The 14,098-nt window shown below is 37.8% G+C and overlaps 1 protein-coding gene across 1 annotated transcript in view; it reads right to left on the reverse strand.

Annotated features, from left to right (window-relative positions):
* The window catches only part of GRM4 (glutamate metabotropic receptor 4), a 345,391-nt gene that overhangs the window by 290,753 nt on the left and 40,540 nt on the right, over positions 1-14,098 (reverse strand). The window lies entirely within an intron of this gene.

Below are 14,098 nucleotides of genomic sequence, written 5' to 3' on the forward strand. Positions count from 1 at the left end.
ACATTTTCAATCTTATCATTAGGGTCAGGACTCTTCCGTGTGGGAAAAAAAAAGTTCTTCAGTGTCTTTCTGCTGAATTTTGTAAAAATACATTTACTCACAATTTTCACTATAAAAAATCCCCACTATTACTCTTGCTTGAAAGAACAGTTTCAGTTTCTTTCAGAAGTACAAATCCCTACCAATTACCCACAGTACTCTTTTTAATATCATCCTTCCTCCTATTGCTCAGGTTCACCTGTGACCCATATCCTATAAAAGCTTTATTCAGCTTTACAATTTGTAAAGCTTTCTGTGAAGAAAGGATGTTAGCTGCTTTTGTTTAGCATTAAACCTGAATTAGATGAAAGCTCTACCGCTTATAGCCCAGGGGCCATGTAACCATAACTTCCAGTTTGAGTACTGTTTGAGTCTCTCACAAAAGTGTTTGGATTCTTCTTAGTTTATAACTGGACTAAGACAGTATACATGGCAACACGATAAAGAATATAAACAGGGACAAATTTTATACTCTAATATTGTGCATTATCACTATAGTTGGTTGCATAGTCAGCCAGATGTTTAGACTAGATTTGACATTTTTAACCTTCCTACTGAGTGCTTCCCAAGGTCCCTCAATAGGCAGATGTGTTGTCTGATGATGTTCAAGGTATCATTGCAGGATCTAAACTGTTCCAAGTAAAGTTGCCTTTTGCAATTGATTGATGGTGAGTTTGTCCATGCTGATGGTGTCAAGTGATGCTCCAGAAGTTTTGGAATTGCACTCATGAGGCCTATTACTCTTAGTACTATGTTTGCTTTCTTTTGCATAGTCATTGTATTTCTATTTTCAGGTCTTAATATTTTGTGGTTTTTCTCCAGTTCTTTCTCTTCTGCTGTCCCCAGGTATTCCAATGCCCACTATCTAGACATGGTCTTTCTTATTAACAATTGTTAAACCTGGGGTGTGGAAAATGCCTGCCTATTTGAATTCTAAAGTTCCAGATAATTTTGTCTTCATTTTTTATTACTTTGTCTATTTGTAATCCCATCAGTTCTTGCTTGCAGACAGATATTCCAATGCTCCATTGTTGCTACTTCGTCATGCTGTTGTTTATAATCAGTCAGTGTGATCTTCTTGCAGCAGCTATCTGGGTAATCCACTATTTCTTCAGCTTCTTTGTAAAGATGGCATATGCTGTTTGTTGTTTTTGTATTCTCAATTCTTGCTTTATATGCATTTGTTCATAAGTCTCTCTTGTGCAGTCAAAATTTGCTCCTTTGTCTCTTTCTTTGATTTTCCTTCTCTTAGCCATTGCCAGGTCTTGTTGTTATCCACTTTGTCTGTTAGTTTTTTTTAATGTACTGGCCATGGAATACTTTGCCTTGCCATGTTTTTTTCTATTCTTCATTTGGTCTTTCTTATAGACCAGTTTGGTCTCTTTGGTATTCAGTAAGCCTTCATGGAGCACTAGCTTCAGTGCATCTTCTTCACTATCCTTCAAATATTCTTCCAATGCCCTTTTCTTCTTCTTCAACTGGTGTACTTGCAACATTCCATGCCCATCTATTCTTCTTAGTAAATAGAGTCTGTCAACATCAGCGCGTAAATCAAGATCATCATTATTATTATCGGTTCACAATAATGTGAAGTCACTGCTGCCATTTCTTTAGCTGGTACTGGTGTTCATATATATCAAATTCTTCCCAAGAACCTAGGATGTCGTAATGTTTCAGTGAATTATTATGATTTGTTGCACAGTGAGCCAGATGTTTAGACTGGAATTGGCATTTTATGTATTTTATGTACCTATCAAGTCCTTCCCAAAAATCTGGGATAGACAGATATTGTTGTTTGATGATGTTAAGAGTATTGTTGCAGAATGCAAGCTTTTCCTAGTGAAACTGCCTTTTGTAATTGGCTGGTGATTTTGTCAATGCCAATGGTGTTCAAGTGGTGCTCCAGATGTGGTTGTTGTTATTGTTGTTATTCAAATGTCACAAAAATCACAAAATTTTGCTTCATGTAGTTCATATCCACTCAGTCTTAAAAACAGTTGGTGATATATAGCTGTACAAGTCCAGAACCTTTAAACATATGCAGAATCCTCATCTAAAAATGTACTCAAAGTATAAGATATGGTTACAACATGAGGTGAAATCAATTATGGGTCATCTTCAAAATGCCTTTGTGGCATAGCAGTTTGGAAACAGCAACAATAGGACAGCACTTTGAGATAAGTGATCCAGACTGCATTTGTGAGTTCTCTGTTCTTCCTACCAAACAGAATTCTAGGCCTCTTCCCTAAAGTCTTGCTCAGATGTTACTGCATTGTAGAAAGGAAGCAAAACTGCAGTATATGTTCAGGTATCAGGTGGTTCTGATAAATCATGTCCAATGCCTACAAGTCATGTGGAATTGATATCCAACCTCATGAAGGTTCTGCTTTCCGGTATAGTCCTAACCCTCATGCAAAGCACCATCCACTTGTATGTTAATTTGTTGTATTGCTTTCTTTGGCATGGTGGTTGTAACATAAGGCTGATCTGGACAGGTCTATTATAACAGTGGAATAATATATTGTGTTATTTGGAAAGATTTCATATGTACTTGCTCTCCCTCCCACAAAGGGTCACAGATTTTACAAAGGATCCCCATCTGCCAAACAATTCTGAGAACACAATGAAAAGGGATGTTTTATTCAACAGTGGTAATGACCTTCACAGAATTAATGCATTATACTAAGAATTGAATCAATGAAAACTCTACTGCTCAACAAAACTCTTTCAAATGCTTTGAACAATCCATTATGCCAAAGCCATCTGGATTTATTCTACTTTGCGGGTTTGGAAGAAGGGCTATCACAGTGATTGCTAAGTGTATCCAGATCCAAAAAAGCAGCATGACTTACATGTCTCCTTTACAAACAGCTTCCTTGAGGAAACAACATATTGTCCAGATATGACAGATAATCAAAATATAACAATTTTGCTGTCATGTCAATACACATAGCAAGTAAAAGAAATAGATGACTCACACAATTCATTACCTCTAATAGTGCTTCTATGACAACAGGATTTTTAAAACTATTATAATGTAGTTGCTTAAAAAAAGCAAAGGAAATACTCTTCCAAACCAAAATAGCTCAAACCAAGTCTAACTATACTCATTTAACTTAGAATGTTGTCATAAGACAAACAGGAAAAAAGTGAACTTCTTACCTGATGCTATGCTAAGCAGTGTCCTGACAGAGGTATATTTGTTTATAGATTCAACCATCTTGGCATAGTCTTCACCATATTTCTGGGTGCCTCCTTTGATTACCAGTTTATACTTGGTCTTGAAAACTCACTTGCATGCCATGGTTTTCTTCCCTGTCTTAAACCTGACAAAGTTTCAAATATCATTCTTGTGGAACATTTCAATCTCCTCTTCTGCATCTTTCTCCATTTGCCTCCTTCGGTGGCTGACGTTTTTTCTATGTCCTTCCATGTGTGAGGTTCTTCCACTTGTTCCTTCTTGCTACTTTAGGACAGCCTTCTCAGTGGAACTCCTTTGTTGGATTCTCCTGCAGTGACTGAAATGAGGTTCCTCAGTTTTAATTTCTGCAGTTGCAGTTAACTGAGCATATGGTGAAAATGCCCTTTGAAGCTTGCAGTCTCTGTTCCCTTGACATAGGAAACACAGGCTCGTATCTCATAGTTACTTTCTTTTTCTTTTTCAGCATGATAAGCAATGGTGCATACTGTGATGATTTGTGTGGCAGGATCTAGAATTCTCTATTTGCGGTATTAAGGAATGTCATCTGATGGAAGCAAGGAGGACAGCCTTTTCTACTGCAGCACCTGCCCTTTTAAACATCATATCTCTCAGAGGTTAGATTAACCTTGACCCTGCTTGTCTTCTGAAAGGCTCTAAAGACATGGCTCTGTCAACATGACTGGAGAACTGTTTGGAGCCAGCTAGATGGCAGTACTGATTGATCCGTAATTTGCATTGATTCATTATTTCCGATTTCCTACTTTTTATGTTGTTAGGTTTTATTTCTGATCTTTAGCGAGGTTTTAAATTGGTTTTAAAGGGTTTTTTTGTTTGTTTTTTTTACTGACTTTTATATTTCATTTATTGGTTTGTGTTGTTTGGTTGTTTTGACCATGTGCGCTGCCTAGAGTCACAAATGTGAGATGAGTGGCTATATAAGTTGAATCAATCAATCAATCAATATAACCATCACTCTTCACACATATCTGCAGTTCAGCTTGATTCTCTTTTCTTTTGGTACACACACATACCCTTTTGAAACAAATGCTTTCATATGCCCTAAGCTAAGCTTTCTTCTGGGTCATAGCTCATATATTAGGATATTGTAATAAAATCTTAAAAACTTTAAAAGGCTGCCTTTATTTCAATTTCTACTTCACAAATCAAGGCAAAATTATTTTATTTCTCATCTATTTATAAACTACTAAAACTGTTTGATTGTTTGTAACCTTTAATTGAGTAAAAGAGTACATCATAGGGCAACAGTTTTTGAATCAATGCACCTCAAATGGGCTAATTTACAGAATGTGACCAAAATCTGGGACCTGTGACCAGGAATGAAATTTGGCAAAGTTCTGACCACTTCATTGCTTCGGCCTCCCCATGCCACTGTACTTCTGCAGTCAGCCACAGTCATATGATGCGCGTCTCCAAGACTTCCTGCCAGCTTCCTAAAAGGAAAGCCAGTGAGAAGGCCAGGAAGAAGTCACTCCAGTGCTTGCCCATGGTCATTTTGTTTCTCTATTTAAGTAATGAAATATCTCTGAAATGATAATCCAACAAGTCACAGGTTGTTTAGTGTTTTCTAACTTTCCAGGACTCAAATATTATTTTTGTAACAGTTCAACATTGGCATCCTCCTTCTCTGAATCAAACTCATATTCTATCACACTTTTGCAAGTAGCTGGCTGTGTTAATTGCTTCTCCCCAATATTTATCTGACAGTCTTCTTTTCCGTAGTATAAGCGACTGTGGTTTCATGCATGATCCCTTTTCTTTTAGGTACATTTTCATATTGTTGGCTGTATATTCGTTTCAGTTGTTTATGTGCATGTTTAAGGCTTTCTCCCAAATGTACTCTTATTAAAGCCACATACTCCTCAAAGTTCTTCAATAGTTGACTCTTCACCAAACAAGAAGCAAAATGCCCACCTTATGTAATCACTAACAATGTTACCTAGATGGATAATGAAACATCTTCAAGAAAACAACCAACCTCAGAGAGCACCAAGGACTTCACAGTAATGTTATCATCTATGAAAGGGAGGATATGTTTTCATCTTGGAATAGCATTAGTCTAGAAATGTCATTGTGCACTAAGTCCAGATAGTTTCCTTGTTTTGTTATAGTTCTACTTTTGTTGGCTTAGTTAGTATCTTTGGCCTTTATCCAACATAAACATCTGGACCAAGTCACCCTTGGCTGCAATTTTACTTCTTTGACTGATTTGTCCAATTTACAAACAACATCTGGTCTCGTGTTAATTTTTCAAATAAATTGTAGGTATATTCTCATTTAATTCAATGAGCCTCAGTTTCTGTTTAATAACATATAAGTTGCAAAAGAATCAGAAAAGATATCCTCCAATGGCTCATTTGTTCTCTATATCTGTCTCTTTTCTGGTCCTTTCTTATGCTGGACTGAGTTGTATCATTACCTTTAGAATACAATCGAACAGGGTCTGTCCCCTTTCCTAGGACAATTTGTTTGCAAATGACCCAAAGCATTGTAAATTAATGAAGCATTTATTTTCCTTTCTTCTGACCTTCCAAGCCAATTCTTGATTGAGAACTGTATCTGACTCTTGAGATTTATTCAGATTACATTTTGCAAGTAATTTATTACAAATTAAAATGTTTCCTTTTTCATTTCTTTTGCATGTACCACAGCTTCACAATCTCTTTGTAGTGAACTTTAAATGACAACACCAATATTTTTATAGACATGTACTGTCTTTCAAGATAACTTGCAATAATTTTTATTTGATTTATAGCAGATTTAGTCTTCATATATTCCCACGGATGCATACCACGATGTTTGTTTACATAACTTTCTGAAAAAAGGTTAATTTGGAGGCTGTAGAAATTTTCTTCTATAACTTTTGTCTTCATCTATATTTCTCAAATGTGGATAATAAATGAATCCCTCACTATTGGGCACATTATCTCAGTAACTCTATCACTTGCCTCATTCCATGCTGCCCTGCTTTTTGTGGGTCTCTCTTTGGCCAGCACAATGGCAATTCCTTGACACTCCAGGAACATTTTCATCTTGAATTACCAGACGGAGAATTTTGGTCTTTTTATTTTCTGGATTTCCGAAAGTTTTTCTTTTTCTTCTCTAATCTTTCCTTTAGCTGCTCAGTAGAGTCATATTTTCTTTCTCTTTATAGAATCTATCTGCACATTGGCTTCAACTGCTGGAGTCTATAACAGTGTTGGAGATTGCAGCATTTTGTGTTTTCATGAAAGTATTCCTGGGAGTAAGAATCTAACCTGAAGAAGGGCTAGGAGCTCCAATTAGCAATCTTAGAGTTAAGGAGAAGATGGAAAGTAAATCCTTAACTTTGTAACTGTATCTAACTGCACCCTTGTGGGTTAGTAAGTCAGGAGGTGCTAAAGTTATAGTGCCTATGGATTTGAATCTCCAACAAACTGTAAAACATAGTTTGAATTATTTCCATGTAGAGCCTTTCAATTATATTGATTATATACAATCACTGGTTATAAATAAATAAATATGAGCTATAGCAGTCCTGAGTCAGCCATTACCCCAGCCAGAGGGACAATGGGAAGTAAGTGATGAAATGTGTGTCATGATATTAAGATATAAAAACCAAGTTTTATGGAACTGCATCATATTTGAAAAGCAGGTACATAAGGATGCATTTGCATCATGATAACATTTCTATGCAACCTTGTTTGCTATGGAAGTCTATGTTCCTGGGTTCTGTAACTGTTTCAGGGCCTTTCCAAAATGCTTGCCTTGGGCTCAAGGAGCTCTACTTACATTTTGGTTAGAATGTATTTTCAGTTTCTTTACATTTCTATAATTAATTGTAATTGTACTTCTTCTCTCCAAATATAAAGGGTTAAAATGAGACATAGTTAATCTAATCTACTCATCCTCTCTCTATTTCTGAACATTTTGCCAGCTTATTTCTGAAGCAACAACCAGAACTCTTCATTGCATTATATATTTCAGTGTCTTTCTCCCAGTTCTACGTGCATTTTCCTCTCTAAGCTTCTTTTTTCCCTCTTGATTTGCTTGCTTCCTTCTTCAAACAAAACACCACATGCATTTAAGCACCCCATAATGCCTCTTGCTTTTTAAACCTTTAAGGCAAAATAAACACCTTATGCTTTAAAGATAGCACCAGGTTTGCTCGTGTTATTGCAAAGAATTAAAGTTGAAATCCTCTCGTTAAATATCCAGGAAAGACAGTGTCTCGCTGTATCAATAGGATTTACTTCAAAGTGTTTACTTTTTATTTATTAAATTTATACCTTGCTTTCCTACATAATAAGCGTTCAGGATGACACAAGTAGATGTTCTTTGTTAGAATACTTGCCTATTGTGTCTCATTTTTATATCAGGACGGGATGGAAATGCAAATTCTTTAAAAACTTTTGGGTTGCAACACGACAATACACAAATAATACTAATGGAAAGGAAAAGAGTACTCAGCAGAAAGTTATCATCCACATCATCAGAAACTGATTAAGATCCCCATCCTTATAATCTCACAGAAGAATAAAATGGTCAGATGTTTGATTAATTCTTTGAACCATTGTACTATGCCCCATCATTTTCTCAGAAAAGTTCATTTTTGGAAGGGGGGGGGCGGAACAGGAAAAGTGACAGCTGCTGATATTTCTAGTCACAGGAAAGCATTTGAGAGGGTTGTTAACATTGGAGAATTGGCCTGGAGTCTTTTATAAAAATTGCTATTGCAGCGAGGAGCTGCCTGGCCATCTTTCAAACCTTATCCAATTGATGAAATATAGTCCAGGGAAACCTGGCTTGATTTTTTTTTTTTTCAACGTGGTCATAGCAATTTTCTCCAGCAGTAGGAACAGCAGTAACATCTGGACTTACTTTTTTACATTAAAAAGTCCTTGTTTTTCTAAAAGCTTCAACCTTTTCCCTCCCTATGTCTTTTAGATTTATGTACTTACATTATTCTCTTCTGTTGATTTTATTTTTTATTTAATAGGTTTTTTTATCCTGCCTTTATTATTTTTTTATAAATAACTCAAAATAGTGGGCATACCTAATAGTCATTCCTCCTCCTATTTTCCCCACAACAACAACCTTGTTGGATGAGTTGGACTGAGAGAAAAAGTGACTGGTCCAGAGTCACCCAACTGTTTTTTTTCATGCGTAAGGCAGGACTAGAACGCATGGTCCTCTAGTTTCTAAGTAATTCCTGGTTTTATTCTGATGATTTATTCTACTGTAGGTATTAGTCTTACATTACACTATTAGAAGTTTTTAATTTTTTATTTGTGAATTGCCCAACAATGTGCAATTAGTTGAGATATATTAAGTGTTCAGAATAAATAACTAGAGACATTGCTAGGTATATCATACGTTTCTAATGAATTGTGGGGTTTTCCTTCTCGTTTAAAAAGATAACCTAAAAATAATGCTCCATCACTGGAGATTTTCAAGAAGAGACTAGACAGTCACCTGTCTGAGATGGTATAGGTTCTCCTGTTTGAGCAGGTGGCTGGATTAGAAGACCTCCAAGGTCCCTTCCAGCTCTATTCTATTCTATTCTATTCTATTCTATTCTATCCTATCCTATCCTATCCTATCCTATCCTATCCTATCCTATTCTATTCTATTCTATTCCATTCCATTCCATTCCATTCCATCCATTCTATATAAGGTTCAATCAAGCTAGTTATTGCTGCCTAAGTAGTTGGGAAGGGAGGAATAGGATTCCAAACTGGTGGGCAAAGATTAATAATTTTTAAAAGAACTGTTTTGTAAAAAAAAAAACAGTGCATATCTGCATAAAATTAGTATGCACAGAGGCAAATTTGGAAATAACCACTTTTATTTCACTAGAATTAAAATATTTTGTAATTGTCTGTACAATCCACTCTAGTTGATCTCACAAACTAAGTATGTTTTATTCTGTTTATACTTGGAGGCGGGCACACAAGAATCTCAGAGTTGGAAAGGGAGGGAGGGAGGGAGGGAGGGAGGGAGGGAGGGAGGGAGGGAGGAAGAAAGGAAGGAAGGAAGGAAGGAAGGAAGGAAGGAAGGAAGGAAGGAAGGAAGGAAGGAAGGAAGGAAGGAAGGAAGGAGAAACCACTTCCATATCACTGCCAGCACTGTATAGTGCAATCACCAGGATTTGAACTTCACTGTTCTCTAAAACAAATACTCCAAGGCATAGTTGTTGTTGTTGTTGTTGTTGTTGTTGTTGTTGTTGTTGTTTGGTACCTGGTTCCTTGGATACCATCACAAGACATCCATTTCCCAATCCCTTGACAGTATTTTGAAGCCAATCATGTGAACCACTCCTGATTACCTTGAAATGCTGAGAAAGGGCATGAAATACTATAAACCAATCAATGCTGCCTCCAGCAAACTTAATGAAAAATAAAATAAGTTGCTAACATTTCCACCTACCCTGTGTTTTCACTTTATATTACATGACATTTCTCTGACCCTCCTGCAAAAAGACTAAGATGCTGATATCTGGCCCACTGAAAGAAAATGTCAGATAATGACAAGGGGGTTAATGATAGGACTATAATTTTGCAACCAGAACCTTTTCACAGCAGTTGCAACCACTTGAGCCCCGCTCCAGAGGCTAGAAGGCAGAGCAAAGAATTGTTCAACACGTACTACTGGCAGAAGCAGAGAATATCAAATAAGGCAGGTTTTTCTTTGGTTCGTTTTTAATGAGAATATGAAACTGACTAGAAATGAATGATATCAGCCTTACTAGATAGATCAGACAGAAAGCATGGCCAGATAAGTTAATTTTACTTCATTGTAAAGCTACATTAATAGAATCTTGCAAGTTTGAAAGTACATTTTTCCTGCGATCACCGCCTGAGAACTTCTGAGCCTCTTGCTCTATCCACTGTTAGCTGTGGGCTATTCTCTCTCTTATCTGGCTGTTCCCTCGGCAGCATCTCTTCATCCCACATTAAGCTCATTCCCACATACTGTTACATCTAGAACATTTAAGATCCCTGGAGAAAGACTAAAAACTTCTATGGAATGAAATGCAGTGAATCAACATTATAGAAGCACAAGCAATAGAACACAGTCAAACTAGAGTCTTGGACTTCAAGAGAGCTAATTTCAATAAACTTAGAGAGGGCTTGGGAAGGATTCCATGGATGAGAATCCTCAAGGGGAAAACAACTCAAGAAGCTTGGGAAATTTTGAAAAATGAGATAATAAAAGCACAGTCTAGCACAATATCAACAAAGAGGAAAAACAACAGCTCTCAAAAGAAACCAGCATGGCTGCATAAAGAACTCTCTGACAAATTGAAAGATAAAAAGGACAAGTACAGAAAGTGGAAAGAGGGGAACATAACTAAGTCAGAATATCAGCAAATAGCCCGAGCCTGCAAAGATGAAGTGAGGAAAGCCAAGGCTCAAAATGAACTAAGGCTTGCGACCAAAGTCAAAAATAACAAAAAAAGCTTCTTTCAACATGTAAAAAACAAGAAAAAAGTGAAGGAAATGATTGGTCCATTAGTGGGTGGAAGTGGCAAGAAGATGACAAGCAACAGGGAGAAAGCAGAACTATTTAACTCATTTTTTGCATCTGTCTTTACACAAAGGGAAAAAACAGACCAACCTATCAAAAATAGTGCCATAAAAACAAAACAGAAACACAAGTTAAGATAGGCAAGAAAATGGTAGTGGCACCTGTCCAGCCTAGATGAGTTCAAATCGCCAGGACCAGATGGATTACACCCCAGAGTTCTCAAGGAACTGGCAGATGTGATATCGGAGCCACTGAACTATATTTTTCAAAGATCCTGGAACACAGGGGAACTATCAGAGGACTGGAAAAGAGCTGATGTAGTTCCCATCCTCAAAAAAGGAAAAAAATGGATCCAGGAAATTACAGACCTATCAGCCTGACCTCAATACCTGGGAAGATCCTGGAAAAGATAATCAAACAACGAATCAACGAACACCTAGAGGCAAACAAAGTCATTACTAAAAGCCAACATGGGTTTGTCAAAAATAGATCATGCCAGACAAATCTTATTGCATTCTTTGACCAAGTGACAAAATTAGTGGATCAGAGGAATGCTGTGGACATAATTTACTTGGACTTCAGTAAGGCATTTGATAAAGTAGATCACAACCTACTACTTGATAAGATAGAAAAATGTGGGGTAGACAGAATCCACCACCAGATGGATCCGTAGCTGGCTGACCGGCCGTACTCAGAGAGTGTCCTCAATGGAACTGCATCTATATGGAGGGAAGTGTGTAGTGGGGTGCCCCAGGGCTCTGTTCTGGGCCCAGTGCTTTTCAACATCTTCATCAATGATTTGGATGAAGGGATAGATGGGGAACTCATCAAATTTGCAGACGACACCAAGCTGGCAGGAATAGCCAACACTCCAGAAGACAGGCTTAAGTACAGAAGGATCTGGACAGACTTGAACACTGGGCACTAACTAACAAAATGAAATTCAATGGTGAAAAAAGCAAGGTTCTACATTTAGGCAAGAAAAACCAAATGCACAAGTACAGCATAGGTGGCACCATGCTCAATAGTAGTAACTGTGAGAGGGACCTCGGAGTCCTAGTAGACAATCACCTAAATATGAGCCAGCAGTGTGCTGCAGCTGCCAAAAAGGCCAACACAGTGCTAGGCTGCATTAACAGAGGGATAGAATCAAGATCACGTGAAGTATTAATACCACTCTTCAATGCCTTGGTAAGGCCACACTTGGAATACTGCATCCAGTTTGGTCACCACGATGTAAAAAAGATGTTGAGACTCTAGAAAGAGTACAGAGAAGAGCAACAAGGATGATTAGGGGACTGGAGGCTAAAACATATAAGGAACGATTGCTGGAATTGGGTATGTCTAGTTTAACGACGAGAAGGACAAGGGGGGACATGATAGCAGTGTTCCAATATCTCAGGGGCTGCCATAAAGAAGAGAGAATCAAGCTATTTTCCAAAGCACCTGAAGGCAGGACAAGAAGCAACGGGTGGAAACTAATCAAGGAGAGAAGCAACCTAGAACTAAGGAGAAACTTCCTGACAGTGAGACCAATTAATCAGTGGACCAGCTTGCCTCCAGAAGCAGTAAATGCTCCAACACTGGAAGTTTTTAAGAAGAGACTAGACAGCCATTTGTCCGAAATGGTATAGGGTTTCCTGCCTGAGCAGGGGGTTGGACTAGATGACCTCCAAGGTCCCTTCCAACTTTACTACTATTACTATTACTATTACATGGGGGCGTTTCTATCTGAACTACACCTCAGTCTGTCAGAAAATGGAGTCATCTGTTTAAGTTGAAAAATAGCATGGGATGGGGTTTCCGCAATGCCTAAATAGGGCTTCTGTTCCTTCCCCTTCCATGCCTTCCATTAAGAAGAGACTGGACAGCCACTTGTCTGGAATGGCATAGGGTCTCCTGTTTGTGCAGGGGGATGGACTAGAAGACATCCAAGGTTCCTTCCAACTCTGTTATTCTGTTATGTCCCATTAACTTTTCTCCTTACCTCATCTCCGTCTAGCTTTGTTCCTTCCTTTTTCTTCTTTTCTAAGTACACAACCCCTTTATTTTACCCTCAACCTATTTTTTTTTTTTTTTTTGCGGGGAGGTTTCCCCCTTCTCCTTTTTTGCAGAGCCTTCATGAAGAATGAAGGTGGGTTGTGTCAGAAAAGACAATAGCTTATACAAATGTGAGCTAATTAATACTTACATGGGGTGCTTTATTTTACTGTTAATTGATATTAATCAATTATTTTAGACAGATAGACAGATAATGCATTTAATGGACTTCCCCTTTTTTGGGAGAAGAGTATGGATTCTAGTGTGAAATAGGAACACGTTTGTTCTCCATGGTGCATTTCAAATGGAGTTGGTACAGGGCAGACAGGTATTGCACAGCATAGTCCTGCTAGGAGAGCTCTCTTAAATTCAGGGTCATTTTTCTTCCCTTCCTATAATATCACAGATAATATTACATCTTAGTTCAATTAATTATCCATCTACCACAGGAAAAGGTAATACTGCAATGTGTTTAAAGTGAAAGCATCAGAAGTCAGATCCTGAGAAGTACCTATAATGCCTGAGATAACGTAGCAATGTGGAAATTTAATCTACTTAAAGCAACCTTCCTTGCCCTAGTCCAGATACGTTGGACTTTGTCTACCAAAATCTACAGGTGCCAAGGCTGAATGCTGGTCTCAGCCCAGAGCTGAGAAAGTTTAATCTAAAAATAGGCATAACAGTGCTGAAACCATTAGCTTTAAAATTAAAAGCACACCAGCCATGTTAAGTATATTACTGTAGAACAAGTCTATCACAGGAGAACAAGGGCCTGGATCGCTCTAGCATTCATTCAGCACAATGTTTTCTCTATTCTTTAGAAATCTGCACTGAGGTATTTTTAACAATGTAGTATGAAAGCCTGCCATTGTCAAGCGTGCGCCACAAACAGCTTGCTCTCTCCTTGCTATAATTAGCAATGTTAATAGGCAATATGCGATAATTCTTCAGAATATTTTAGCACCCAAAAGATAAATCAAGCAAGCGGGGTGCCGTCACCTGCCCTTAGGCATGACTAAACCCCCCAAGGGGCACTTTAAAAAAAGGACTTCTCCCTCTTGCTGGTTTATAAATGGCTTGGTAGCATAGATCCATCATTCATACTCTCTCGTCCTCAGATACATCCAGCATGAATATTCTACTTGTGTACTTAAAACAAAACATGAAATTCTCAATCACTCTCAACACTGGGAAGATAATCTGGGCAGTACCTAATAGGATTAGAATCAGTTTTCCTTGCAAAAGTGGAAAACAGAGGTATTTCCCTACCTGAACAGAAGGGTCAAATTC

This window comes from Crotalus tigris, unplaced genomic scaffold, assembly GCF_016545835.1.
Source record: "Crotalus tigris isolate CLP2741 ecotype Arizona unplaced genomic scaffold, ASM1654583v1 scf7180000017550.10884619, whole genome shotgun sequence".
Lineage (NCBI taxonomy): Eukaryota > Metazoa > Chordata > Lepidosauria > Squamata > Viperidae > Crotalus > Crotalus tigris.